General features: G+C 36.0%; 1 protein-coding gene and 1 pseudogene across 2 annotated transcripts in view; one reads left to right on the top strand and one right to left on the bottom strand.

Moving 5' to 3' along the window:
- Positions 1–27,789, top strand: part of ABL2 (ABL proto-oncogene 2, non-receptor tyrosine kinase) — a 186,920-nt gene that overhangs the window by 31,395 nt on the left and 127,736 nt on the right. The gene's annotated exons all lie outside the window — the stretch shown is intronic.
- Positions 11,564–12,314, bottom strand: LOC143679036 (actin-related protein 2/3 complex subunit 1A pseudogene; annotated as a pseudogene).

Here is a 27,789-nt window from a genome sequence, read left to right as displayed (position 1 = left end):
AACCATGGCTTTTCTAGGTACATAATCCTTTCAAATTGGCACACTTGTTTATAGAAACATACTGATTTTTGTACATTAATCTTTTAACACTACATTGTTGAAATTGTTTATTAGCTCAGGTAGCTTTGTCATAGGTTTCTCAGGGCTTTCCAAGTATATGATCATGTCATCTGCAAGTAATGAAAGTTTTATGTTTTTCTTTTCTGTTTGGGTGCTTTTTATTTCTTTCTCCTGCCTGATCATTCTAGCTAGAACCTACTACAATGTTGAATAATAGTGATGACAGTGGGCATCCTTTTCTTGTTCCCAATCTCAGGGGGAATGCTTTCAATCTCTCATCATTAAATATGATGCTGGGCTTTTTCTGATATGTCCGTTGTGATATTGAGGAAGTTTCCTTAGATTTCTACCTTTTTAAAAGTGTTTTTATCAGAAAAGAATGCTGAATTTTGTCAAATGCTTTTTCAGCATCCATTGATATGATCATGTGAGTTTTCCCTTTTGATATATTAATGTGCTATATTACATTGATTGATTTTCTTATGTTGAATCAGCCTTGAATCCCTGGTATAAACCCCATGTGGTCGTGATGCATAATTATTTTAATGTGTCATTGGATTCAATTTGCTACTATTTTGTTATTCAGTTTGCTACTATTCATTCGGTGGCCTAATGAATATAGATGCAATATAGATTGGCCTGTAGTTTTCCTTTCTTGTAGCATCTTTTTCCAGTTTTGGATTACAGTAATGTTAGCTTCATAAAATGAGTGTTGTCGAGTTCATTTTTCCTCAACTTTTTGGAAGAGTTTGAGCAGAATTGCTGTATTTCTTTTTGGAATATTTGATAATAAAATTCCTCTGTGAAGCTCTCTGGCTGTGGGTTTTTCTTTGTGGGATTGAAACTCTCCTTGAAATTGTTTTGTTGAAGTCTTCTACTGCTTCTCAAGTCAGTGTAGGTTTTTCATGTGTTTGTAGGAATTTATCCATTTCATCTAGGTTGTCTAGTTTATTTGTGTTTAGTTGTTTATAGTATCCTCTTATGATTTTAAAAATTTCTTCAGGATCCATGGTAACAACCCCTTCTCATTTCTGATTTTGTTTATTTGCGTCCTTTCTCTTTCTTTGTGAGCCTAACAAGAGTTCCATTAGTTTTATGGATGTTTTCAAAGAAACAGCTTTTTTTGTTTTTGTTGATTCTTTCTATTGTTTCTTTTCTTCGTTTATTCATTTATTTCTGCTCTAATCTTTGTTATTTCTCTTCTTCTATTTGCTTTAGGGTTAGTTTACTGTTCTGTCTCTTGTTCTTCCAGGTGAGCAGTTAGGTCCTTGAGTTTTGCTTGTTCTTCTTCTTTAATATAGGCATTTAAGGCATATTGCCCTCTCAGCACTGCCTTTGCCGCATCCCATATGTTCTGATATGTTGTATTCTTACTTTCATTTGTTTCCAAATATTTACAAATTTCTCTAGAAATTTCTTCTTTGATCCACTGATGATTTAAGAATGTTTATTTAATCTCCATGTGTTTGTGAAAATTCTGGTTCTTTAGTGGTTATTTATTTTCAGCTTATTCCATTATGATCAAAGAAAGTGCTTTCAATAATTTTAATCTTATTAAATTTATGAAGATTTGTTTTTTGTCCCGGCATATGATCTATCCTGGAGAATGATCCATGAACACTAGAGAAGAATATATATCCTGGTGCTTTGAGGTGTAATGATATATGTAAGTCTATTAGGTCTAAACCCTTTATCACATTGTTTAACTTCTCTGTTTCCTTGTTTGTCCTCCTGGTTGTTCTATCTGTAGAGGAGTGTGGTGTCTTGAAGTCCCCCATAATTACTGTTGCAATGTCTATTGCTCCTTCAGTTTTACCAGTGTTTGCTTTATATACTTTGGAGCTTGATTGGGAGCTATCTATGATTGTTATTTGTTCTTGGTGAATTGTCATGATTATTATTATGTCGTGTCCTTCTTTGCCTCTTATGACATCTTTTTGTTTAAAGACTATTTATCTGACCTAGGAACCCACCTAGAGGTTGTGGGCTTTTAGAAAGTAATCATAGTGCATGGGACATTTGTAGAATCTCAGATAGAGCCCTAAGTATTCTTTAAGTGGAGGAATGGTTTTGGTTGGGCTTTGGCGAACCATGATAAATAGCAATATCTAGCTGAAGCTTGTGCTAGAGTAGCCTCCAGAATAGCCTCTCAAATCTATTTGAACTGTCAGCCACTGATCCCTTATTCGTTACATTTCTTTTCCCTCTTTTGGTCAGGAAGGCGTTGCCAATCCCATGGTTCCAAGGCCAGGCTTATCCCTGGGAATCATATTCCACATTGCCAGGGAGACTTTCACCCCTGGATGTCATGTCCCATGTAGGGGGGAAGGTAATGATTTTCCTTGAAGAAATGGGCTTGGAGAGAGAGAGAGGCCACATCTGACAAACAAAAGCGGTCTTCTGAAAGCAACTCTTAGGCATAACTATAGGTAGGCCTAGCTCCTCCACTACAGAAATAAGTTTCATAAGAGCAAGACTCAAGATCAAGGGCTTGGCCTATTGACTTGGGAGTCCCTAATGTTTGAGATAGTATCAGGGGTTTCCACAGTGGGATTAAATAGTTCCATATTTTTTCTATAGTCCCTTGAGGGTCTTTGCCAATACTGTCTAATTATCTGTCTAATTCATCTGGAATGAATCTGGGTGTTACATTAAGGTATACAGAATTACAAGCCATCATTCCCATGCTGGGCTCCATGTGTTTGGGTGTTTAAATGGGTTATCCAGACAGGTTGAGTTAGATTATGTGCTACAGAAAATTTAGGTTTTGGACAAAATAAACCTCTCTTCCTTTGGTCTCATACAGTAGGTGAAGTTCTCAAATATAGACGATATCCTCCTTACCACCCTGTGTTCTGATTTGCCTTAGTCCCAGCCTGACTGGCTTTTAATTGAAGCCTGATCTCTTTTTCAGTTTCTTTAATAGTTGTCGTATGTGGCAATGCTGACTTTCAGAGCTGCAGAACTCCTATTCTGAGTCTTAGGTGTCACACAGGTACCCAAAGTTCCAGGAAAATACCTGGTTATACATATATTGGACAGCCTTTCCGAATCTAAAAATAACAATTACAGTTCCAGACTAAATGTGACGGTGATAAGAGCTTATACTCTAGGCCCCAATTTTCTAATAAGTATTTTCTAAACAAGACCATAAAAAGGGGAAATGTTAAGTCCTATATGTAGTAACAGAATAAATAAAAAAAACCAAAACAAAACTATTGATTTATACTACAGTGGTCAGTGAACCCTATGTTAAACCAAGCACATTTTTAAAAAAGTGCTTTCATCAATTGTAAACATTGCACACCAATGCTAGGTGTTAATCATAGGATGGTATTTGGGCATCCTGTATTTTATGCATGATTTTTCTGTAAACCTAGAACTTCTTTAATTGGGGAGGAGGAAGCAAGGTGCAAAACAGTGTATATAATATGTTTCCATTCACTTAAAAAAGGAGAGGGGAATACACACATATATATACAATATATAAATAATATATCTCTGGAAGTATATACAAGAAACTGGTAATTTAGATTGCCAAAATCAAGTGGCTAGGGGAAAGGAGGTAGCAGGAAGAATGTTGTGGCTTCTGAACTTTTTTTTTTTTTATTAATTAAAAAAAGAATTAACAAAGCAATTAGAAATCATTCCATTCTACATGTACAATCAGTAATTCTTAGTAACATCACATAGTTGCATATTCATCATTTCTTAGTACATTTGCATCGATTTAGAAAAAGAAATAGAAAGACAACAGAATAAGAATTAAAACAATAATAGAAAGAAAAAAAAAAAAACCTATACCTCACATGCAGCTTCATTCAGTGTTTTAACATAATTGCATTACAATTGGATAGTATTGTGCTGTCCATTTCTGAGTTTTTATATCCAGCCCTGTTGTACAGTCTGTATCCCTTCAGCTCCAATTACCCCTTCTCTTTTTTTTTTTTTTTAATTAACGGAAAAAAAGAAATTAACCCAACATTTAGAAATCATACCATTCTACATATGCAATCAGTAATTCTTAACATCATCACATAGGCTTCTGAACTTTGAACCATGTAAATGTATTGCCCAATCAATAAGTAAATAAATAATCTAAATTTTAAAAGAGAGAAAGACTGAGCCATTTAGCAGCAGTGATAAATGCCAAAAGAGAGTTGTCATGATAAAGAGGAGCTGATCAGCCATTATAGCCCATACACAAACTGAAAGAGCGAAAGCCAGCTGGAAGAATAGAAAACTGAACAGATGCACAGAGGGAAAAAAAAAAAAGCCAAAACCTTGCAACCCCTGAAAGAGAAAGATGGAGAATGCAGTCTTAATGTCTTATAGTTTATAGCTCTAGTTTCCATGGGGCCCAGCTGTACAGTTCCTCTCAGTGGAGTGCTATGATCTCCAGTGTACCCATACAATAAACATCCCCTTCCACACCTTCTAGAATTAGGTCCACCGGTTCCCACTCCATTTTTATAAAACAGGAAATAAAAATTAGTATTTACCTGATATTGTATAAAAAACAAAGTCAGAAACCATGTTATACTTACCTATATATCTGGAAACACAGTCTAAACACAGAACAAGCCTAAATACAATATACTACCTTGTGTTAAGTTCTCAAACATTAATACAACATTTAATATTATAGTTGTCTTTAAAAAGCATTGAAAACTACTAGAAACTGAGCTGTATCGATAAAAAAGATGTGGAATGAAAATGAGCAACTTGCCCAGGAATACACGATTTCTAAGGTCTCTTCAGGTTCTAAGGCTTTCAAACCTATTAGTCTAGCTACCAAAATCATAAATTCAGTTCAGGATCTAAATCCACTTAGTCTGACCCCAGGGTCCATGCTTTTAACTGCATGCTTATAAATGGTTACAACTCTGACTGATGATATAACTGAAGGCACCTGACTAGAAAACCCAAATGCTTCAAGAATTTCAAATGTAAAAAAATTGTTTACATCAAGAACAAGGGGCAAATACAAAGTCATTCTCAATAGAACAGTAATCTCTTATTTTAATATGCTTTTTAAATAGTAAGTTATTCATAGTAATAATAATTTTCTAGATTTCTTTTATAAATATTTCTTTTAAGATTGAATTCTAAAAAACATGAGAAAGACACAAGAATAGTACATGAAGGTTATTTTTGAAATGAACAAAACAGTTATTGTTTATTAACCCTTACTAAAGTGAATCGCATATGCTGTTATTTTATTTTCTCTTTTATTATATTATCATGAAGGCTGTAGGAATACAGGGGCTCATCAGGGCCAGATATCTCCTGCAGTGGGCATCAGAGAATTAGGAAAAACATACAACATACAACTTAAAGTCAAATTCTGATACCTACTAGCTATTGACCTTAGACAGGAGACTTAACATCCCAGAACCAAATTTCTTCGTCTGTAAAATCAGAAAGAATGTTTGAAACACAAGATTGTTTTGAGGATTAAAAGAAACAGTAGAATTAAGTGTCTGGCAAACAAGCACCCAATCCTTTCCCTTCTCGCATTAAAGCTTCATGGTTAAGAGCATAATTTTTGGAGTTAGACATGCCTATTTTTTAGATCTGTTGTCATCACTTATTAGCTGGGGAGTAAATATGATAATTAAAGCTCTCAACAGAGTTTAACATATAAATGCCCAATAAATGTTGTTATATAAATAATACTACCAAAAGCAAAAGATAGACCTAAACAAAAATGTTAGATTCTTTCTAATCTTTCTGTGCTCTACTAATAATAAACTATGAGCGCATAATCAGCTTGTCTTTAAGTGCCACTTTACCCACTGTAAATCAAGGATATTAGAATACAAAATTTCTAAGGTCTTTCCAGTTTTAAGTTTTCATGCTTATGTTTAGCTACAAAAATCATAAATTTAATCTTAAAAATAACCAACATCCTTACACATACATACTCACTCACTTTCAGGGGAAAGAAAAAACAAACCAGGAGGAGGTATTCAGAAAAACCATGCTAACTCTTTATCTCCAGTTCAAGATTTAAAGTAAATGAGAAAAACATGATAATAGTGAGTACTTTAAATGAGAAAAAATGGTTTTAAAAAGAACACCTAGCAAAAATGAAAACTGTTAAATTTATAACTCCTACAAAAACTGAAAACATGGATTAAACTTTTTGGGTACCTAACCTGGTCCCAGTGACTCTCCTGAAATTTCCTTCTCACAGAGCTGAAGACTTACAATAGTCTTAACATTCTAGGTTATTGGTTTTGCCGTCCCCACCCCCTAGACAGGACTTTTGGAAATGTGTGAAGACATTTTTGGCTGTCACAATTGGAAGGGGGACACTGCTGGCATTTAGTGGGTAGCAACCAGGAATGCTGCTAAACATCCTACAATGCCCAGGACAGTCCCCTCAACAATTACTCAACCCAAGTTGTCAATACTGATGGAAATCCTATTATAGGTGATCTGATCACCAATCACAGTGCCTCTCCTGGGAATCTGAAAATGAGACTAAAAGCTTATAGTTTATTTTTCCTGTTCTCTTGATCAGAACAGAAGTAAAAATAATAATAATAATAACAACAGAAAATTTACAAAGTATGATACCAAACTAATTGTTTAACAGAGAAGAATAAAGTAAGCAAAGAGAAGACAGAACAAAAGACAGAAAATAAATATTGCCTGAGTTCCTAGCAGCTTTGCACTTCTTGTTTCTTGGCCACCCTAGCTGCATTCCTGTTCTTAAGCCCCCCCGAGTTCCCACTGTATCCGTACACGTTTTCTGTCCATTACATAAGCTGAAGATGGTCTCTGTTAACTTGTATTTATTCATTTATATTTGGTTTCTGTTACTTTTAACCAAGAGTCTTACTTACAAGTATATCCACAGAAAAGTGCTAAGATAGAAGAATCAACCTACTGCAAAGCTTGTAATAACACAAGCAAATCAAATAAATTTGATAATAATGGAAAATCAGTGGTGGGGTCTAGAAAAGAGATCAGTGAGAATAAACCTGTGAATTTAAGGACATCAAACGAAAAGCCAAAAATTCAAGTGATACATATATACATAAAGGTTCAGATGCAATCCTTTGAGATATACTTCTCATACATCTACCTATCAAGCTCTTCCGTTTTAAGGGGAAGAATTTTTTAAAATGCACTTTTATTGAGATGTATCATATATTCACATGACATAATCATCCAAATTATACAGTCAGTAGTTCACAGAATCATCATAGACTGCATTTGTCATCATCATCATTGATTCTTCAACATTTTCATTATTCCAATATATATATATTAGAATAAAAGCAAAAATAAAGATGAAAAAGAACACCTAAAACATCCCATACCATCTCCACCCATTAGTTATTTATTCATTTGTCCTTTGTTTTTCTTACCATCTGTCATACACTGCATAAAGGAAGTGTCAGTTACAAGTTTTTCACAATCACATAGTCACACCTTAAAAGCTCTATAGTTAGTCAGTCATCTTCAAGAATCAAGGCTCTTAGATTATAGTTCAGCAGTTTCAGGTATTTCCCTCTAGCTACTCCAATATACCAAAAACTGAAAAGGGATTTCTATATACCACATAAGAGTAACCTCCAGAATGACATCTTGACTTTATTTCAAATCTAAAAGGAAGAATTTTAAAGAATAAAAATGGAAAGATTTCTATACTGCAAAATAGAAAAAAGAAATAAATATTTAAACATAAAAGAATAAGCATTACCTCAGACTTGAGAAAGGAACAGTTTGGTAGAATATTTGCACATAGCCAAAGAAAGATACTTTGTGACAAGGACAGCACATGGCCAAGATAACTCTTCTCTTTGAAGACAGTTAAGAATTTCAAGAAACACATGACTTGGAGCAATTAGATCAAAGAACTTAGAAATGCATTAGTATTTTTCAAAATAGCAGGATGATTAGGACAAAATAAGATGGAAAATGAAACATTGTAATAAAAACAGGATTTTATAAAAGTTTTCACTCTGAGATTTAAATGTGTATGAGGGGCTTCTGGGAAGATGGTGGAATAGGATAAAGTGAGTTCACCTCTGCTCTGTGGAACGATGAGAGAAGGGACAGAGACAAAAGCTGAATGAGCAGAGAAGGTCTTCTACATTATATAGGGAGGTTCCTGATGAAAAAATGGAGGAATTGAGATGGAGAGAAAGGGGTGAGGGAGCTCAGGCGTGACCAACCAGGGGCAAAAGGCAGTGGGTCAGGAAGTGCCTGAAGGAGTGGAGCGCCCCTTCATTTCAGTCTACCCTCACAGCTAGATTTCCAGAAGTGTACCCAGCCACCTGCCAAAGCCAACTGCCCCCACTGAGGTTCTGTGAACACCTGTCCCCCGACTGGGTGCCATGAACAGGCACCCCACTGGACACGATAGCAAGCCACCCAGCCAGGCACCCCAGCAAACCACCCCATCCTGGGTGCTGCAAACAAAAGCCCTACTAGGTGCCCAGCAAGCCGCCACCACCACTTCTCTGCCTCCCCTGTGCCAGGAACAGCCACCAGGAATTTCTGGGCTGAGAGTGGGTAGGGGCAACTGAAATACGCAGCCCCACAACCTAAAGTCATCCCAAATGAGAGCCTGGGGGCCACCAGACCCATCAGGCCAATAAGTGGGGTCTCCACTGAGGTACACACTGCTCATCCCCAAGGCCCAGGGTTGGCGGCTCTCAGCATGCACCAAGATTAGCGGCCCTGGCTGAAATTACACTGGTTCTCCTCAGTCTTGCACATACTACTGCCACAGATAGGAAGAAGTAGGCCTGAGGGGAAGAGATGGTTCAAGAGTGTCTGTTGGGAAGCATCAAATAGAACTGCATCCCCTCCATGAGCCCTGGGACTTGATTTGTCAGGGAATTACTGACTACAATTGTGACACAGGTACTGTGTACAAAGAATTTTTCTGAGTGCCTGAAGCAGCTTACCCTAAAAGAACTCTCTTATCTACTGTTAGTACTAAATAATGTATAAATGGCAGAGCCGAAGCTGGAACTTAATATGAGACTTACTCTAACTAACTCACTCCTCTTTTCAGCATACCAAAATGCATCTATTAATGCATAGGCTTCTATTTATAGCTTTATAATAATAATAGGGTGCAGCGGTTTGTTATGTATGTTCAAAACAGAAGGAAAAAGTTCTGTTTACTTTGAGGAGGAAAAGGAGGATCTTTGGGAAAATATAAGTGGAGAATGGTTTTATAAAAGTTAAGCTTGAAAGGAGAACCTCAGTAAGAGGTCAGTCTATACTGATGGGCAGGGTGGTGGTGCATATTGACTGGTTTCCAATTCGATGTTTATCTCTGGATTCCCTGGTTTTATTTTAGTTTAAATCACTGAGTTTTAGGGGGACAGTTTACAAAGTCAAAAGAATGGAAAACTTTTTCATTGTTTTTTCAAGTATAAAATGTTTGTGAAATATAAATATCTTGCTTTGTCTTTAAACAAGAAAGAAAATCATATTATTTACTGTTTTCTTTCACTTCTTTAAAGGGAATTGAAGAAAATTATTTTTTCTTAGTACAAATGCAGTATATTTCATTACAAGAAAAAGAAAACGTAAGCAAAACTAAAAGTAAACGAACCCCCAAACCCATCTTCCTACTTGGAGACAGCCATCATTAAAGTTCAGGCATGTTTCCTTTTAAACCCTCTCTTATGCATATAATTTGTGTTGTTAACCAAACTGTATACAAAGGATACATGTAATTTTTTTCACATTCATTGTTTTTGTTCAATTTTCCATAATTGAACTAATTAAAATAATTTAAAATACATTTAAAATACGTTAAAAGACAATTTAAAATACATTCCCATCCTGTCCTTTAAGAAGTGTAACAATTTTCCATAATAAACTACTTAAAGAGAAGTTTTGGGCAAAAATGAAATGAAACAGAAAAACATTACTGGTGCTTTTAAAAAACCAGCATGTTCACCGATTATATTCAAACAGAAACACACTAATATTTTCACACTGTGTGCTCAGCGTTTCCTGGCAGCTGACTTTTCTTCCCATCATGCAGATGACTAAGATGCAATCAGTCACAGTTTGTCATGCTAGATCCTGGGGGTTCACTCAATTTCTCATTATTCGAAGGCCCGAAATAGAAGACTCTAGAGTCTTGAAATCCTAAATTGTAGCTATCAATGCCAGTAGTGCAAAATTTTGTGAGTCTTGCTTGTCCACTTCATAAATAGACACTTAAGTGATGCTTTTCTGGTGCAGTGTCTCCAAGGCTCTATTGCGGGTCTCAGTTGTGGCCCTTTTGGCCACGTTGTGGAAGCGTTAAATGACTGATGTGTTGCGCTGGATGCTCTGTTTTGGAAGAACTAGTTGTATACAAAGGTTAAGCAACCATGGTCATTGTACTTAAAGAGCATTGGGCAGCAGTCATGGCCAGCAGCTAGGATGCTATTCTTGGAGATAAATGATTCACTTAGGAGTGGCAGGAACTCCTTGTTCAGGGTTTAAACCTGTACACTTCTTAATTTTTTTTTTTTATTATGAAATATAGCATATATACAACAAAGCAATAATTTCCAAGTATATTTTAACAAGTAGTTGTAGAGCAGATTTAAAGTTTGGTATGGGTTACAGTTCCGTGAGTTTTCATTTTTTCTTCTAGCTGCTCCAAGACCCTGGAGACCAACAGAAATATCAATATAATGATTCAGCAGCCATTCTCATTTGTTAAATACAATCTTCTCTGTTATATTCCTCCTTCTCTTTAAATAATATATATATACATAAAAGCAATAAATATTGAAGTACATTGTAACAGTTAGTTGTAGAACAGATTTCAGAGTTTGATGTGGGTTACAATTCCACAATTTTAGATTTTTATTTCTAGCTGCTTTACGGTACTGGGAACTTAAAGAAATATCAGTATTAAAGAATTCAGTACTCATACTCATTTGTTAAACCCGACCTTCTCTGTATAACTCCACTATCACCTTTGATCTTTCTCCCACTCTTTAGGGGTCTTGGCCCATTCTAACTTTTTCATTTTGGAAGATGCTGCCAATAATATGGGATGGGGGATGAAACTAGTTGATGTTCTAGAAGAGCTGGCCCCTCTGCATTTCAAGACTTACCTGGTCCAGGGACCCATCTGGAGGTTATAGGTTTTGGAGAGTTGCTCTAGTGCCCTTTGTAGAATCTTTTTTTTTTTTTTTTTCACGTGGGCAGGCACCGGGCAGGCAAGAATTCCGCTGGCTGAGCCACCGTGGCCTGCCCTGCAGAATCTTATGTAATGCTGTAGGTATTCTTAAGGATTAGCAGGAATGGTTTTGATTGGGGTTTGGCTAGTTATAATAGGTAGCAGTGTCTAACTGAAGCACGCATGAGTGACCTCCAGTTTAGCCTCTTGACTGTTTGAACTCTCTCAGTCACTGATACTTTATTTGTTATACTTCTTTTCTCCCTTTTGGTCAAGATGGCATTGTTGATCCTATGGTGCCAGGGCCATTATATATGTGCCAAGGCTCATCCCTGGGAGTCATCTCCCACATCGACAGTAAACCTGCACACATTTTGAGGCATCAGCACTAGGCATGGTGCTGTCATGGCTGACCAGGCAAGATGGCTTCCACTGGCAGAGAAGCTGACCCTGTGGACCCATCCACCAGTGCTACCACCACCAAACTCTGACATCAGCGGGCCAAAAGGCATCTTGATGCCCCATGGTGTACTGGCTGCCTTTTCATTCACTTCTTTAATGTAGGTAGAAAACATTTGGCATTTGAAGCCACAGGATCCTGCTGCCAGCAAAACATTGTTTGAATTGAATGCCAGTCCAAGCTGAGGACCATGAAATGAATAGGTTTTTTAATGAGCTTGCTTTAACACCAATTATTTTCAGATTCAAAGTAACAAACAGAAATGAGTCCTGCTCCACTTCTCACAGCTGATTTTTTTCTCTTGCGGGGGCCACCTCACAAAAGTGACTGCACAATTAATTCTCAGGATCTACCAGGGTTTGCTTTCAAATATCACCTTTCTGACTCCAGACCTAGGCATTGTGATCTGCCCTGCAATTTACAGTGAGTTTGCTTTCGGGAGCCCAAGTTATTACCTGTAATGTGTCCACTGTGCTCCTTGAGTTCATGAGCTTTCACCCACTGGCTCACATTCTTATAAATGTGAACTTCATTGTTACTGGGGCAAAGGTGATCCGGGTATGGTCTCTGTCCAGGCATGACAGCTGATTGACTCTAGTAAAACTCATACAGAGATATTATTCGTGGCATTTTCAAAGAGTAGAGGGCTGGCCCCGGGGCATTCCAGAACGTCCTGGAGTGGAAAATTCATGGTCTCTGGTTGGTTGACCTGAACAGGTTCCCTAATTTCTTTTTTTTTTTAATGCAATTTTTTTGAGATACACCCACACATCATACAATTCATCTGAAGTATACAATCAGTGGTTTACAGCATCATCATATAGTTGTGTGTTAATCACCGTAATCAAGTCTAGAACATTTTCATTGCTGCAGAAAAAAACAAAAATTAAAAAGAAAACCCAAAACATTCCATACCCCTTATTCCTAGTTATATTATATTCCAATAATATTCCTAGTTATATTATATTCCAATAATATTCCTTATTATTGATCCCTAGTATTGGTGTGGTACCTTTGTTACTGTGGGTGAAAGAATATTAAAATATTACTTTTAACTGTGGTCTGTAGTTTGCAATAGGTACATTTTCCCTCATATACCTCTCTTTTACTAATTTCTTGTAATACTGTAGTACACTTGTTCTAGTTCATGAAATAACTTTTTTTTTATATCTGTATAGTTAATCATCCACCAGAAGATTTACTTTGTTATCATTTCCCGTATTTTAGCCTCCAGCTTCCCTTCTGGTGACATATATGACTCTAAACTTCTCCTTTCCACTACATTCACCCACAGTTAAGCACTGGTAATTATACTCACAATAACATGCTACCATCATCTCTGTCCATTTCCAAATGTTTAAGTTCAACCTAGGTTAATATTCTGCATGTATTACATGACTGCTCCCTATTCTTTAGCTGTTTTCTGTATCTTGGTAACTTATTTCTATAAGTTTACCTATTATAATTCGTCCATATTAGTGAGATCATACAATATTTGTCCTTTTGTGTCTGACTTACTTCACTTAACATAATGTCCCCAAAGTTCATGTTGTTGCGTGCTTCAGGACTTCATTTTTTCTTACTGCTGAATAATAGTCCATTGTATATATATATACCACATTTTGTTTATCCATTCATTTCTTGATGTACACTTGGATCGGTTCCACGTTTTGGTGCTTATGAATAAGGCTCCTATGAACATCAGTTTGCAAATGTCTGCCCGACTCCCTGTTTTCAGATCTTTTATATCCTGAGTAGCAGGATTACCAGGTTGTAAGGCAGCTCTATACTTAGCTCCTTGAGTAACCTCCAAACTGCCCTTCACAGTTTCTTTACCATTTTAACATTCCAACCAGCAATGATAAGTGTTCCTGTTTCTCCGTATCTTCTCTAAGACTTGGAGACATTGTAATCTGCCCTGCAAGTGACAATGAGGTTGTTCTTGGGAGCCAAGTTGTTCATTACTGTGATAGTGACCATTCTGGTACGTGTGAAATGATAACTCGTTGTGGTTTTTATTTGCATTTCCCTAATAGCTATGAAGCTGAATATCTTTTTATATATTTTTTTAGCCATTTGTATTTCCTCTTTGTAAAAATGTCTATTCATGTCTTTTGCCAGTTTTTTAGTTGTTTGTGTTTTTATTTTGAATTGTAGGATTTCTTGCAATTTCTATACCCTTACCAAATATATGGTTTCCAAATATTTTCTCCCATTGGGTTGGCTGCCTTTTCTCTTTTTGGACAAGATCCTTTGAAATACGAAAGTATTCAATTTTGAGGAGGTCCCATTTATCTGTTCTGGTTGTTTTTCATTGTTGTTGCTTACACTTTCTAAGAAAATATCACGTATCACTAGATCTTAAAGATGTTTCCCTACAGTTTCTTCTAGGAGTTTTAAATAATTGGTTCCAACATTTAGGTTTTTGATTAATTTTGAGTTAATTTTTCTCTAGGGTGTGAGGTAGGGGTCCTGTTTCATTTTTTTGGATATGGATATTCAGTTCTTCCAACACCATTTATTAAAGAGACTGTTCTGTCCCAGTTGAGTCTCCCTAAGGTTTTCATTATATATTTTTTCACTTTACTTTCAACATTTTAAACTGGAAATCATAAATCAAAGGAGAAAGGAGCGTTTTTTTAAATCAATTAAAAACATTTTTTTAATTCCAAAAAACACCAAACAAATGCAAACATTCTTAACTTTTGATCATTCTGTTTTATATATGTAATCAGTAGTTCACATTATCATCACATAGTAGCATATTCATCATCATGATCATTCTTGGAACATTTGCATCTATTAAGAAAAAGAAATAAAAAGAAAACAGAAAAAAAATAATGCAGTCCATACCCTTTATCCCTCCCTTTCATTGATCACTAGCATTTCAATCTAATTTTATTTTAACATTTGTTCCCCCTGTTGTTTATTTTTATTCCATATGCTTTACTTGTCTGTTGGTAACGTAGATAAAAGGAGCATCAGACACAAGGTTTTCACAATCACATAGTCACATTGTGAAAGCTATATCATTATACAATCATCTTCAAGAAACATGGCTAGTGAAACACAACTCTACATTTTCAAGCAGTTCCCTCCAGCCTCTCCATTACATCTTGAATAACAAGGTCATATCTATTTAATGCATAAGAATAACCTCCAGGATAACCTCGCGACTGTTTGGAATCCCTCAGCCATTGACACTTTATTTTGTCTCATTTCACTCTTCCCCTTTTGGTCAAGAAGGTTTTCTCAATCCCCTGATACTGAGTTTCAGCTCATTCTAGGGTTTTTCTCAATCCCTTGATGCTGAGTCTTAGCTCATTTTAGGATTTCTGTCCCACGTTGCCAGGAAGGTCCACACCCCTGGGAGTTATGTCCCACATAGACAGGGGGAGGGTGGTGAGTTTGCTTGTTATGTTGGCTGGAGAGAGAGGCCACATCTGAGCAAGAAAAGAGGTGACTCTTAGGCCTAATTTTAAGTAGGCTTGACCTATCGAAAGGGGCTTTTTAAATTCCCCTTTTAGAACTTCTTTCCCATTTACTCTTTCTCACTCTATTTAACCTCCAATACTTTTTGCCTTACATTTTTATTGTTGTTACTGTTTCCTCAGCTAGATTAAATTCATTGACGGTTTCTGCATTTTCCATTATGCTAAGGTCATATTAGGTTTAGGACAGAACATACATGAATTGAAGTGATTATAATTAGAAAAAAAGGAAACATTTCAGCGATTATTTTAGGGTACAGCTCAATCACAAATTCACTTATAATACAGCTTGCTCAATTCTTTGGTGTAATCAAAACTAAGAAAATATAAATTTGTACATAGATATTTAAATTCTTTATTTTTAAAGCTGAAGTAAAATATTCCTGTAATGTTAATTTTTTTATTCAACCCTATGAACAGAATGTACTTAGTCTAAGGCATTTTTAACTATTGAAACAAAAAATGTGGAGGAGGACAGCAAAGTTATATTCTATTTCTTTTAAAATGTCATGAGTGTCTTAATTTCTTTGAAGAAGGAAGCATAGGTTTACTGTCTAGTTTTTAAGTGGTGATTTATAAAAGAAGAGCACTCCCGCAGTTTTAACGGCTAATTTGTAAATATACATATTAGTGGTAAGTTCTCTAATGGGACTAAGGCCCACTTTTTTCCTTTCCTGTTTTTTTTTTTTTGAAGTATTAACAGTTACTGATTTTCTTGTAGTGTTAGATGACCACGATATCTATGAAATTGCATCAAAAGATCCTTATCTCAATGTGCTGGGATTAATTTCTTACCATCTTGAAATCTTAAAAAATGATATTTCTCGTTTGCGTTCTATGTATGGATACAAACAGAATTGGATCATCTCCAGGTCTGTGTATAGTTGGATACTTTGTGGCTTGTAAGAGTTTTAACAGTTGGGAATAAGTACCTATTAAGTTGCAAAAATGGTACAAATCTTAGGAAAGGGAATTTAGTTAAAACAGCAGTAACTAGGGACCCATTTTTGATAGAAAGCAGGGATTACTGAAAACAAACAAACAAAACGTATTTCCAAAGGGAGTAACAGTTGTACATAAGACTGAACACAGCAGCCCCAGGCTTACTGTCCTTAGCACAGTCTCTTGCAAGGTTAGCCCTTGGTTGGCCTTTGGGAACTTGTATCTTTTTTTTTTTTTTAATTTTATTTTTTTAAATACCAAAAAACACAAAGCAAATGCAAACATTCCTGTTTTGATCATTCCGTTCTACATATATAATCAGTAATTCACAATATCATCACATAGTTGCATATTCATCATCATAATCATTTCTTGGAACATTTGCATCTATTCAGAGAAAGAAATAAAATGAAAACAGAAAAAAAAATTTATACATACCATACCCCTTACCCCTCCCTTTCATTGACCACTAGCATTTCAATCTAAATTTAGCATTTGTTCTCCCTATTATTTATTTTTATTCCATATGTTCTACTTGTCTTTTGACAAGGTAGATAAAAGGAGCATCAGACACAAGGTTTTCACAATCACACAGTCACGTTGTGAAAGCTATTTCATTATACAATCATCTTCAAGAAACATGGCTAGTGAAACACAGCTCTACATTTTCAGGCATTTCCCTCCAGCCTCTCCATTACATCTTAAATAACAAGGTGATATCTGTTTAATTCATAAGAATAACCTCCAGGATAACCTCTCGACTCTGAAATCTCTCAGCCATTGACACTTTGTCTCATTTCACTCTTCCTCCTTTTGGTCAAGGTTTTCTCAGTCCCTTGATGCTGAGTCTCAGCTCATTCTATGGTTTTTCTCAAAGGGAAGTTGTGTCTTGAGAGGGTTCTCACCATTCCTAGAACTGATAAGAGTGAAGCATTGTGCCTAAACTGTTTGTATAAACAATGTGGTTTATGCTGAACACCTGGATTCCTTCCTGAAGTCAGGGGTTTTGGTAAGCCCTATGCAGAGGGTGCATAAGTGACCAGCTCCTTATAAAAACCTTGGGCCAAAAGTAGAAAGCAGAAAACAGCAAACCTTAGGCCCTGGGTCTCTATGAGCTTCACTTGTAGAAACATTTCACACATGTTGCCACAATTTGTCGCTACAGGAATTAAGTGCATCCTATGTATTTCCACTTGGAGAAGACTCTTGGAAGCTTGTGCCTGATTTCCTCTATACTTTGCCCCATATGCCTTTTCCCTTTGCTGATTTTGCTTTGTTCCTTCTGTTGTAATAAATCGTAGCTATGAGTATGACTAAAAGAGCGGAAGAGAAAAATCAAAGGTGATGGTGGAGCTATACAGAGAAGGTAGAGTTTAATAAACAAATATGATTGCTAAATCATTAAATTGATCTTTCTTTTAGTCTCCAGTATATTAGAGCAGCTAGAAGTAAAAACCTAGAATTGTGGAATTGTAACCCATGTCAAACTCTGAAATATATTCTACAACTAACTGTGGTGCTGTGCTTTGAAATGTATAGCTTTTTTGTATATATGTTATTTTTGACAAAAAAAGAAGGAAAGAAAGTCGATTGTGATGATAAAAAAGTATATAAGCCCTCTAGCCTCCTACATTTTGGAACAGCTAGAAAGAAAAATATGAGAGGATCATGTGATAGCCCATGACAAACACATCTGTCCTGTAACTACTTGTTGAAGAGTGGTTTGAAAATTATTGCTTTTTGATTTCTTTGCTTTGTATATATGTTCTACTATACAGTAAAAAAAGTTAAAACAAAAAATTTGCCTCTTTTCCATTTTCTCTAGTCTACTTTTTGAGCACTGTTTAGAAATATGTTGAATCTCTTTGTACTGTCCTCATGTCTATCTCTGTTCCATATTTTCAGTTCTATTACTATGCTTCATTTTATGTATTTCTTCAGAGCGTTCTTTTTTAAAAAAACATCTTTTATTGTTAAATATATATATATATATAAAGAAAAATCAATGATTTTCAAAGTACACTTCAATAAGTAGATACAGAACACATTTCAGAGCTTGCTGTGGGTTACCATTCCACTATTTCAGATTTTTCCTTCTAGCTGCTCCAAAACACTGGAGGCAAGAAGAAAATTTTTTTTCTTTTTTTTGTAAAAGATGACATATATACATAAACAATAAATTTCAAAGCACATCACAGCAATTAGTTGTAGAACAGATTTCGGAGTTTGGTATGGGTTTCAATTCTACAATTTTAGCCTTTCCCTGGAGACTAAAAGAAATATCAATATAATGATTCAGCAGTCATACTCTACCTTCTCTGTATAACTCCACCATCACCTTTGATATTTCTCCACTCTTTAAGGGTATTTGGGCCATGCCCATTCTAACTTTTTCATGTTGAAAGGGGCTGTTGATAATATCAAATAGGGGGTTGGAACTAATTGATGTTCTGGAGAGGCTAGCCCCTCTGCATTTCAGGACATTTCTCATCCAGGGACCCATCTGGAGGTTGTAAGTTTCTGGAAAGTTACCCTAGTGCATGGAACCTTTGAAGTCTTATATAAATCCCTAGATATTCTTTAGGATTGACTAGAATGGTTTTTGGTTGGGATTTGGCAAGTTACGGTAGGTAGCAATGTCTAACTGAAGCTTGTGTATAGGTGACCTCCAGAGTAACCTCTCGACTCAATTTGAACTAACTCTCTCAGCCACTGATACCTTATTTGTTACACTTCTTTTCCCCGTTTGGATCAGGCATTGTTGATCCCACAGTGCCAGGGCTAGACTCACCCTGGAAGTTATCTCCCACGCTGCCAGGGGGACTTTCCTACTTGGATGTCATGTCCCATGTATGGGGAGGGCAATGATTTCACTTGCAGAGTTGGATTTAGAGAGGGAGAGGCCACATCTGAGCAACAAAAGAGGTCCTCCAGAAGTAATTCTTAGGCATACCTATAGGTAGACTAAGCTTCCGCTACATATAAAAGCTTCGCAGGAGCAAACCTCAAGATCAAGGGCTTGGCTTAATGTTTGACATAGTATCAGGGGTTTCCATGGTGGTACAGTTTAATAGTTCCATATTTTTTCTCCCATCCCTCAAGGGACTTTGCCAGTACTTTTTGATTGTCTGCTTAATATACTCTGGGATACATTCAGGCACTGTACCAAGCCATACAGGATTAAAGGCTCTGATTCTTATTCTGGTCTCCCTGTGTTTGGAGTGTTTAAATGATCTATCCAGACAGGTTGAGTTAGATTATGTGCTACAGAAAATGGGAGCAGTCTTTAGTTGGTGTAATCTGCTACTTAATCCATTCATTGAACCTCTAATTTCAAATATATTTTTTATTTCTGCAACTTCTGTTCAATTCTTTTTAAAATCTAGTCTGTTTTGATAATGTCTTTTCTTTCTTCATATGCTATCATTACCCTCTTATTTCTTTAAATATAATAAAAACAATTCTACCAATTATTGGTTGCTGAGTAACCATTTACCCCAAAGTTTATCTTATGCAGTATTTGAGGATCAAGAATCTGGGATAGGCTTAGTAGTGTGATTCAGTCTCAGGTTGTCTTGTGAGGTTGCAGTCCGACTTTGTACTGGGGCTCGAGGCTCTGCTTCCAAAGAGGTTTATTCATAAAGTTGTCAGTAAGGAACTTCATTTCCTTTCCCCATGGGCGTTTCTGCTTAGGACTACCTATGGATCCTCATGACATGGCAGCTGGTTTCCCCTAGAGTAAGTAGTCAAAGAAAACAGGATGCTACAGTACCTTTTATGACCTATACCTTTACTTTCATTTTATTCTGTTCATTAGAGGGAAGTCACTAAGTTCACTCAAAGGGTAGAAAATTCAACAACTTTGAAGAAGGGATATCAAAGAATTTTGACAGGAAATAGATTAGAACAACTCTAGTACTGTATTTATACTGATAAAGTGTTTTTTAAAAACAAAAGAAAATCCTAATTTAAGGAATAATTTTAGGTGACAGAAGCACATCTTGTCTGTGACAGGTTTTGATTGATGAATATGATCAAAATGGTGTCTGACATTGTTCTAGGTGTTGATACATACTGTTTAATCTTACAACAACCCTGAAAGATACAGAGACCTCTAAATAGCTACTGATAAAATTAGAAGCAATTACTTCAATAAATCAATAAAAGATGAGATATATTTGACTATGAAAGATAGTGATAATAGAATTTTACCCAGTCTGGCAGACTAGCATTGATTTAGCTGAGTTTTGAAGATGGGAAGGAATTAAATAGGTCAGTGAAGATGAGTGGGGGAAGAGTTTTCCAGATGGAGGAAATAGAATGTGCAGAGACCATGTGGTTAGAGGAAGCATGGTGTGGCATTATTTTCAACGTGTTCAAATGTTACAAAGACTTCATATCCTTTATATTCTTCATTATATTTTGCTGGATTATTTGTGAAATTATGAAGTAGTTATGTTTATTTTTATTTGTACTTAGGGTGTTGATGCCTTAAAACATTTTTTAGTCACTTTTTGTGTTAGGGTTCTCTAGAGAAATAGAACCAACAGGAGAGAGCTGTAAATACGAGATGTATAAAGGTGTCTCATATAACTGTGGGAATGAAGAGTCCAAAATCAATAGGGCACGCTATGAAGCTGGTGGCAATGATGAAGGTTGTGGATGAGCTCCACAGGAGAGGCTCGCTGTCTTAAGAAGCAGTGAAACAGTCTCTCTTCTCTGTTAAAAAGACTTCAACTGAAGGATTATTTGTTGTGGGAGACACACCTTAGTTGATCGCAGATGATATCACACACATGCAATCACTAAGTGTTGAGTTAATACTCCAACCTTTCAGTTTATCAAGCAGAATTGTGCTTGCCTAACCAAACAACTGGGCATAATCACCTGGCCAAGGTGACACACCAGAACCTAACCATCACACTCCACCTCTTGTCAACTTGGCAGACACATGTCTGTTATTCTAAATAGAACAGGATAACAGACGTGTTTCACCTAACAATACTCAACTGTCCTGCATACAACCAGGAACGCACTACATTTCTCCAGAATAGGCTGCAAGTCCTTAGGTAACATTAGCTATTAAACTTCATATCCTGTGACTTAAATACTATAACACGAACAATACAACTATGTCATAGGATAAGAGAAAAATAAGATATTTGCTTATGTACAAATGAAAACATATAACAAAACAGGGAGGAAATATTTATACAATCACAGGTCTCGTTTCTGTAACTGGTCATGTGGTCATAATTCATATTTATCACTACCTTCTACTGCCCATTCCATGTTTTCTTTACCCTCAGCAAGCACTTCAGCTGGCTGTGGTTCTTTGTCAGGTGGTTGTCACCCAGACTTTCATTCCTGAAGTGCCTGGATTGGGTTGTTGCATTTTTCCATTGACTTTAATCATAGGGCATGGTAATACTAAGAGAAGCCCTAGGGGATCTCCTGTATTCCAGGAAAATTCTTCTTTACTTCCATTGTGTAGTTGCAGTCCTTTTTACCCTTGATAGAATCAGTCACCTGAGACAGAACAGTAATTCCCTTTCGTGCCTTATGATTCAGTGGCATGAGAAGCCCAAAGTGGCCAGGTGGCAGTCGTAACTTCCAGGTCAGTGGAATCATTGTGTTTCTTGGTAGGAGCACTCCTCCTTTTGGAACTAAAACTTGTAGACCGTGAGAGCTTAAGGTTTCAGGGACAGGAAGCAGAAATTTTCCTAGTGGATCACTAGGGGTGATAGAGTGGTGCCACTCTTATTTCCACCCCTGGTTCTCTAGAGAAACAGAACCAACAGGAGAGATCAGTATGAGATTTATAAAGTTGTCTCATGCCACTGTGGAAATGTAAGAGTCCAAAATTCACAGGGCAGGCTGTGAAGCTGGCAGTTCTGATGAAGGTTCTGAATGAACTCCACCGGAGGTAATAGCTGGCTGAAGAAGCAGTGAAAGAGCCTCTCTTTCTTAAAAGTCTTAAACTGATTGATTGGGTTGTTTTGTTGTGGGAGACACACCTTAGTTGATCACAGATGTAATCAGCCACAGATGCAGTCAACTGACTGATGAGTTAATATACTAGCCTCTTGGGTTTATCAACCAGCCATGAAATATCCTTGCAGCAACAGTCAGGCCAGTGCTTGCCTGACCAGACAACTGGGCATAATCCCTTGGCCAAGTTGACAGCAGAACCTAACCATCACACGTTCCTTATTCTACATGTTATCAAATTTATGGTAATTTAAAAAAGTAATTTCTAAGCCTCTATCAGTAGTTTGTCAGATTCATTTTTTGGTAAGCATTGTTTCTTTAGGAAACACTCTGCTTAGTATTCATGATTTGACTGTTACTTAGATCAAATGAAGTAGTCTGAGTATTTAAGTTATGCTATTAGGGAACTGTTATAGGAAATTAATTTCTAAATTTATGTTCATCTTATGCAACAAAATTCTTAGAAGAGTTTATAAGAATATTGTTATGTTCCTCTTAGAAGAGGAAACATTGCAAATTATATGTTGTCAAGACAGGTTTATTTCTTTTTTGCAGTGTGCCCCTTTGAATTCAAGGATGACAGAATTTATGAAATTTATAAAAACCTGTGTTAGCTTTGCTTTGGTCATGGAAAAAGATACTTTTTGGATGAGATTCTAAACAAATTTGTTATGATCAAAGAGTTGAGAAAGTTCAATTTGGTAAGCAAAACAAAAAACCAAACCAAACCAAAAAACCTGTTCCTTACCAGTCCACTAGGGGATACTCCAGTACTTAGGAAGGAAATCTAATTACCATTATAGTTAAAAAATTATCTCGTATTTAGCAAAATCATTGATTTCCTGTTTGCTTACATACATATGCACACACAAAGTAAGCCTTTGTGCTTGGGTTATTATTTGATGATAATATTTTCCTTTAAGAAGAATTTGCTGCATTTTTTTAAGTATGCACATTCATAGTGTGATTCTTGGACCACTTTTTTTTTAGTAGCAGTACCTCAAACCGATTTCCTTGAGTGCTTTAGAAAAACCATTATTATATATTTTTATACCTTGGATACATGAAAATAATGATTCTCAATTACTTTGTCATTTGTGTTCTTCCTCAGAAGGTCAGAGAAGATGACATTTGGTTTGAAGTTCCTTCACTTTATCATGTTGCTTTTCCAAATATTTATCCAAACTTTAGTCTTGGAAAGTATAAAATATGACCTTTGATTCACACAAAGTAGAGGATAATTCATGTTGCTGTTGTACATATTCGACAGGTTAATATTGTTTTCTTTCTAGTAATTTAGGTATAATGCAATGCGAAGTAATTTCTAAGGAAAAATATATAAAAAGTTTAATTCAGTTTTTAAAATAGCAAAGTTTCAAGAAAAGAATTTAGGCTCTTCTACTTATTAGATAAAGGTTTTCAGATATGGTTTACTTTTTTTTTTTTCAGATATGTTTTAGAAAATAATTTAATTAACCAAAGCTTTATTCTTTGTGAACTTACTTTTCCTAACCTAGTTTAAAATTTCCTCTATGTGATATTATTATACAATTTTTCTTTGTTGCATTTCATCCCTCTATACCTGGTGCATAGGTGCTTAAAGGTTACGTGAATTACCATATTTACCTCATCAGTTCACCTGGTTACTACTTTTTCTAAGCACAACAGATGTGCAAACCTATATGCCATTATGACAGCATGATTTGAAAAAATGGAAAGTGAGACATTGGTACAATACTAAGACAAGAACAAGTTCATTTATTTATTTAGTGAATATGAAGTTAATATAGGAGTTACTGATAATATGTATATATTTTTTGCATGGGCAGGCACTGGGACTCAAACCTGGGTCTCCAGCATGGCAGGCAAGAATTCTGCCACTGAGCCACCATTGCACCACCCTGATAATTTTTTTTTTTATGGAATAGTATAGATTTGAATAGTATAAAATAGGATAGAATAGAATTAAAATAAAATAAATTAAGAAATCCCTTTTCAGAGTCAGTGCCTGGCCCTTAAGTTTCCAGTACTCTAAGCTTGACCAACTTCAAAATCCTCTGTCTTTACTGTTTTATTCTATTTCACTTTATTTTTTTCCTGTCAGCCCTACCTCCTTTTTGCCAGGATTAAAACCGCAATTGGAGCTTGACTGAGTTTATTTGTTTGTCATGCTGCTAGAATGCAATATACTAGAAATGGAACATTTTTTAATGAAGGGAATTTAATGAGTTACAGGTTTACAGATCTATGCCTATGAAAATGTCTAAACTAAGAAATCTAGGGAAATATACCTTAATTCAAGAAAATCTGATGGGTCTGAAACACCTCTGTTGGCTAGAAAGGCACGTGGTTGGTGTCTGCTGGTCCTTGTTCTCATTTCTGGTGCTTCCAGCTTCTGATATCAGTGATTTCCTCTCTAAGTATCTGTAAGCATTCACATAGCTGCTCTGGGACACAACTCCAAGTTTTATCTCTTAGCTTAGCATCTGTTGGGGCTAGAGATTTCAACCATACCACTGGCAGGAAGAGGCTTCTTTTCAGGTTCTGGCTTAGCACCAGGGTCTGATAATTTGTTTTTAATTGGAGTCTAGGTGATAATTTTAATAGGACAGTTTCGAGATAACTATTTTTTTGTGTTTCATCCCTATTTCCCTAGTGTGCCTGTTTGAAAGAATTATGTGCCCTAGGAAAGCCATGTTTTAGTCCTGATCCATCTTGAGGAGGCAGCCGTTTCTTTCAATCCCTATTCAGTACTGTAGGTTGGAAATTTGATTAGCTTATCTCCACAAAGATGTGACACACCCAGTTGTGGTGCTAACCTTTGATTAGAATAGAGAAAGATACCCCAGCCATTCCAGGTGAGTCTTGATTAGTTTACTGGAATCCTTTAAAAGGGGAAACATTTTGGAAAGTGCTGGAGAGCCCTGAGAACCATGAGTGCCCTTGCAGCCAGAGACCTTTGAAGAAGGAAAATGTGCCTGGGGGGGCTTCATGAAACAATAAGCTTGGAGAGAAAGCTAGCAAACGTCACCATGTTTGCCACGTGCCTTTCCAGTTGAGAGAGAAGTCCTGAACGTGATTGGCCTTCTTGAACCAAGGCGTCTTTACCTGGATGCCTTAGATTGGACATTTCTGTAGCCTTGCTTTAATTTGGACATTTTCACAGCTTTAGAACTGTAAACTTGCAACTTAATAAATTCCCCCTTTTAAAAGCCATTCTGTTTCTGGTATAAGACGTTCTGGTATTGGCAAACTAGAACACCTAGCAAAATGAGGAAAGAGTTAGATTTGGGGATAATTAGGCCTTTTAGTTGCATATTGATAGGAAGAATAGTATGAGCAAGAAATCAGCTGTTCATATCTGTGGTAGAGTAAGCACCAGGATATTCTTGAGAACTAGTTTCATAACTATTTCTGCAACTATAGAGTATAGTTAAGTACCTTCCTGTATTTAGTGGCTAGCCAATAAGTGAAATATGACTGGCTTATATTTTTAATATTTTAGCTATAGGGGAAAGTTAAAATATCACAGTATCATAGTTATTCTTCTTCCATTATACTTTTTTGTTTGCAATAAAATATATTTGTTTTTTACCTAGTACTTGAAGTGATTCTCTATAAAGGTTTCATGCGTCTTCCTGGAACATGTAATTCACAGAGGGTTCCTAGGTCAGGTAAATCCTGAAATCCAGAGGGACCAGCCTTTACAGGATTATCAGTTAATTACACCCTTTAGTGTCAACACCCCTTCTCAATATGGAAAAGTCAGAACAGGCATTGCCCAAAGATTCCTATAGAATGGGTGATGGATTAAAGGAGAAAGAGGAGTTATAACAGAGAAAATAGGATTTAACAAACGGGTATGCTGGTGAATCATTATATTACTCTTCCTTTTCATCCCCAGTGTTTTTGAGCAGCTAGAAAAAAAATCTGAAATGATGGAATGGTAGACGAACTCTGGGATCAGTTCTGTAACTACTTGCTGAAGTGTGCCTGTTAAATTATTGCCTTTTTCTTTCTTTGCTTTGTATATATGCTATATTTTATAGTAAAAATGTTAAAAATTATATTTATTCTTAAAGGAAATATTAGAAACAAAACAGATGATTTATGGTGCTTTTACTTAGGTTCAAACTGTTTATTTTTCTATGACAGTTTCCAGTTGATTATTAAATATCCTCCCTAATTTCAGTTGACAGAGTTATTGTAACATCTTTCATGTAACACTAAATACACCATTTATTAGTAAAGTTTTTAGAGAAAGTATTTTTGTGATTTTTAATTTTAATAGAAATTACTTAAATATGGGGAATATGTGTATATATAAAGTGATTTGATACAAAAAATTAAACTTGTCATACTGTCATATAACATCTAATTAAGATAGAAAAGATCTAAGTATACAGTATTATCTGGATTTGAAAATTAAGTAGTTCAGTGGTTTATTACTTATTAATGATTTTTTATTATGATTTTATAATCCTCAGACTTATAAGTACAAAGTGTTGGGAAGGCCCATTTTCTAGTTTTGGTCCTGTCACTGTCATTGTTCTGGGTTAACCATTCTGAATGTGACATTCTTCATGTGGCTTTCATGTCAGTTGCAACACTATTTTCGAGAAAACTGGGAGTGACTGCCTGTCTGAATGGGGGACTATCCATGATTAAAAGAGAATATAGAAAATGACTGGATAGCAGTTTGCTTCTGCTTTTCCCTTCTTTATCCTCCTCCTATTGAACCCCATTGCCCGGGCTAGATCCTTAAATTTTTGGTATAGTGGTACATATCCTGGAATATCTTTTTTTTCTTTTTTTATACTTTTTACTTTTTATTTTAAAAATATTTTTGAGAGATCTTCACACACATGTAGTCCATTGATAGTATACAATCAGTGGCTCACAATATCATCACATGGTTGCATATTCATCCCTATGATCATTTTTAGAACATTTGCATTGCTCCAGAAAAAGAAAGAACTCGAATGTCCCATACTGCTTACCCTTCCCTCTCATTGACCACTAGTATTCCAGTTTACCTAATTTTTTTCTACCCCTTATCTCTTGCTATTGTTTATTTATTTTTCCTTAATTTTTTACTCATCTGTCCATACCCTGGATAAAAGGAGCAACAGACACAAGGTTTTCACAATCACCCAGTCACATTGTAAAAGCTATATAGTTATAGAATTATAACAGCTTGGGACACTCACGGTTCTGGGTGGGATCACAGCTGTCCACCTTGTCCAGACTGTTGTATGCAGTGTGTCCAGTCACTGATGTGGCCTCAGCAGTTATTCTGTACTGTTCCTGGTTATTTACTAGCTACTCTGGAGGATGAACTAAATCCCACACCTCACTAAGCCACCATCATGGCTTCTTCTCAGCAACTAAGTTTTGATGTGTCTTTCCAATTACTCTTTCAGGTAAAAGAGACAGACAATAAGTTTTTAAAACTTAAACTAGATAGAACTAATTAAAAACCACAATTTGTATTACATGGACCACTACTAGTTTAAATTCATGACCAGCAAAAACTTTATGTGTACATCACCATAAAGATACAGATTCTGTTGCTGTCATTCAGGGAGTAAGTATTCTCTCTTTTGCCATTCGTTATTGGTTGTGCCTTTCCTATCAATTATTTTATAACAAACTATCAGTGCAGCTGGCTATGTTGGCCT

This window comes from Tamandua tetradactyla, chromosome 4, assembly GCF_023851605.1.
Source record: "Tamandua tetradactyla isolate mTamTet1 chromosome 4, mTamTet1.pri, whole genome shotgun sequence".
NCBI lineage: Eukaryota > Metazoa > Chordata > Mammalia > Pilosa > Myrmecophagidae > Tamandua > Tamandua tetradactyla.
This window is presented reverse-complemented; position numbering and strand designations above follow the sequence as displayed.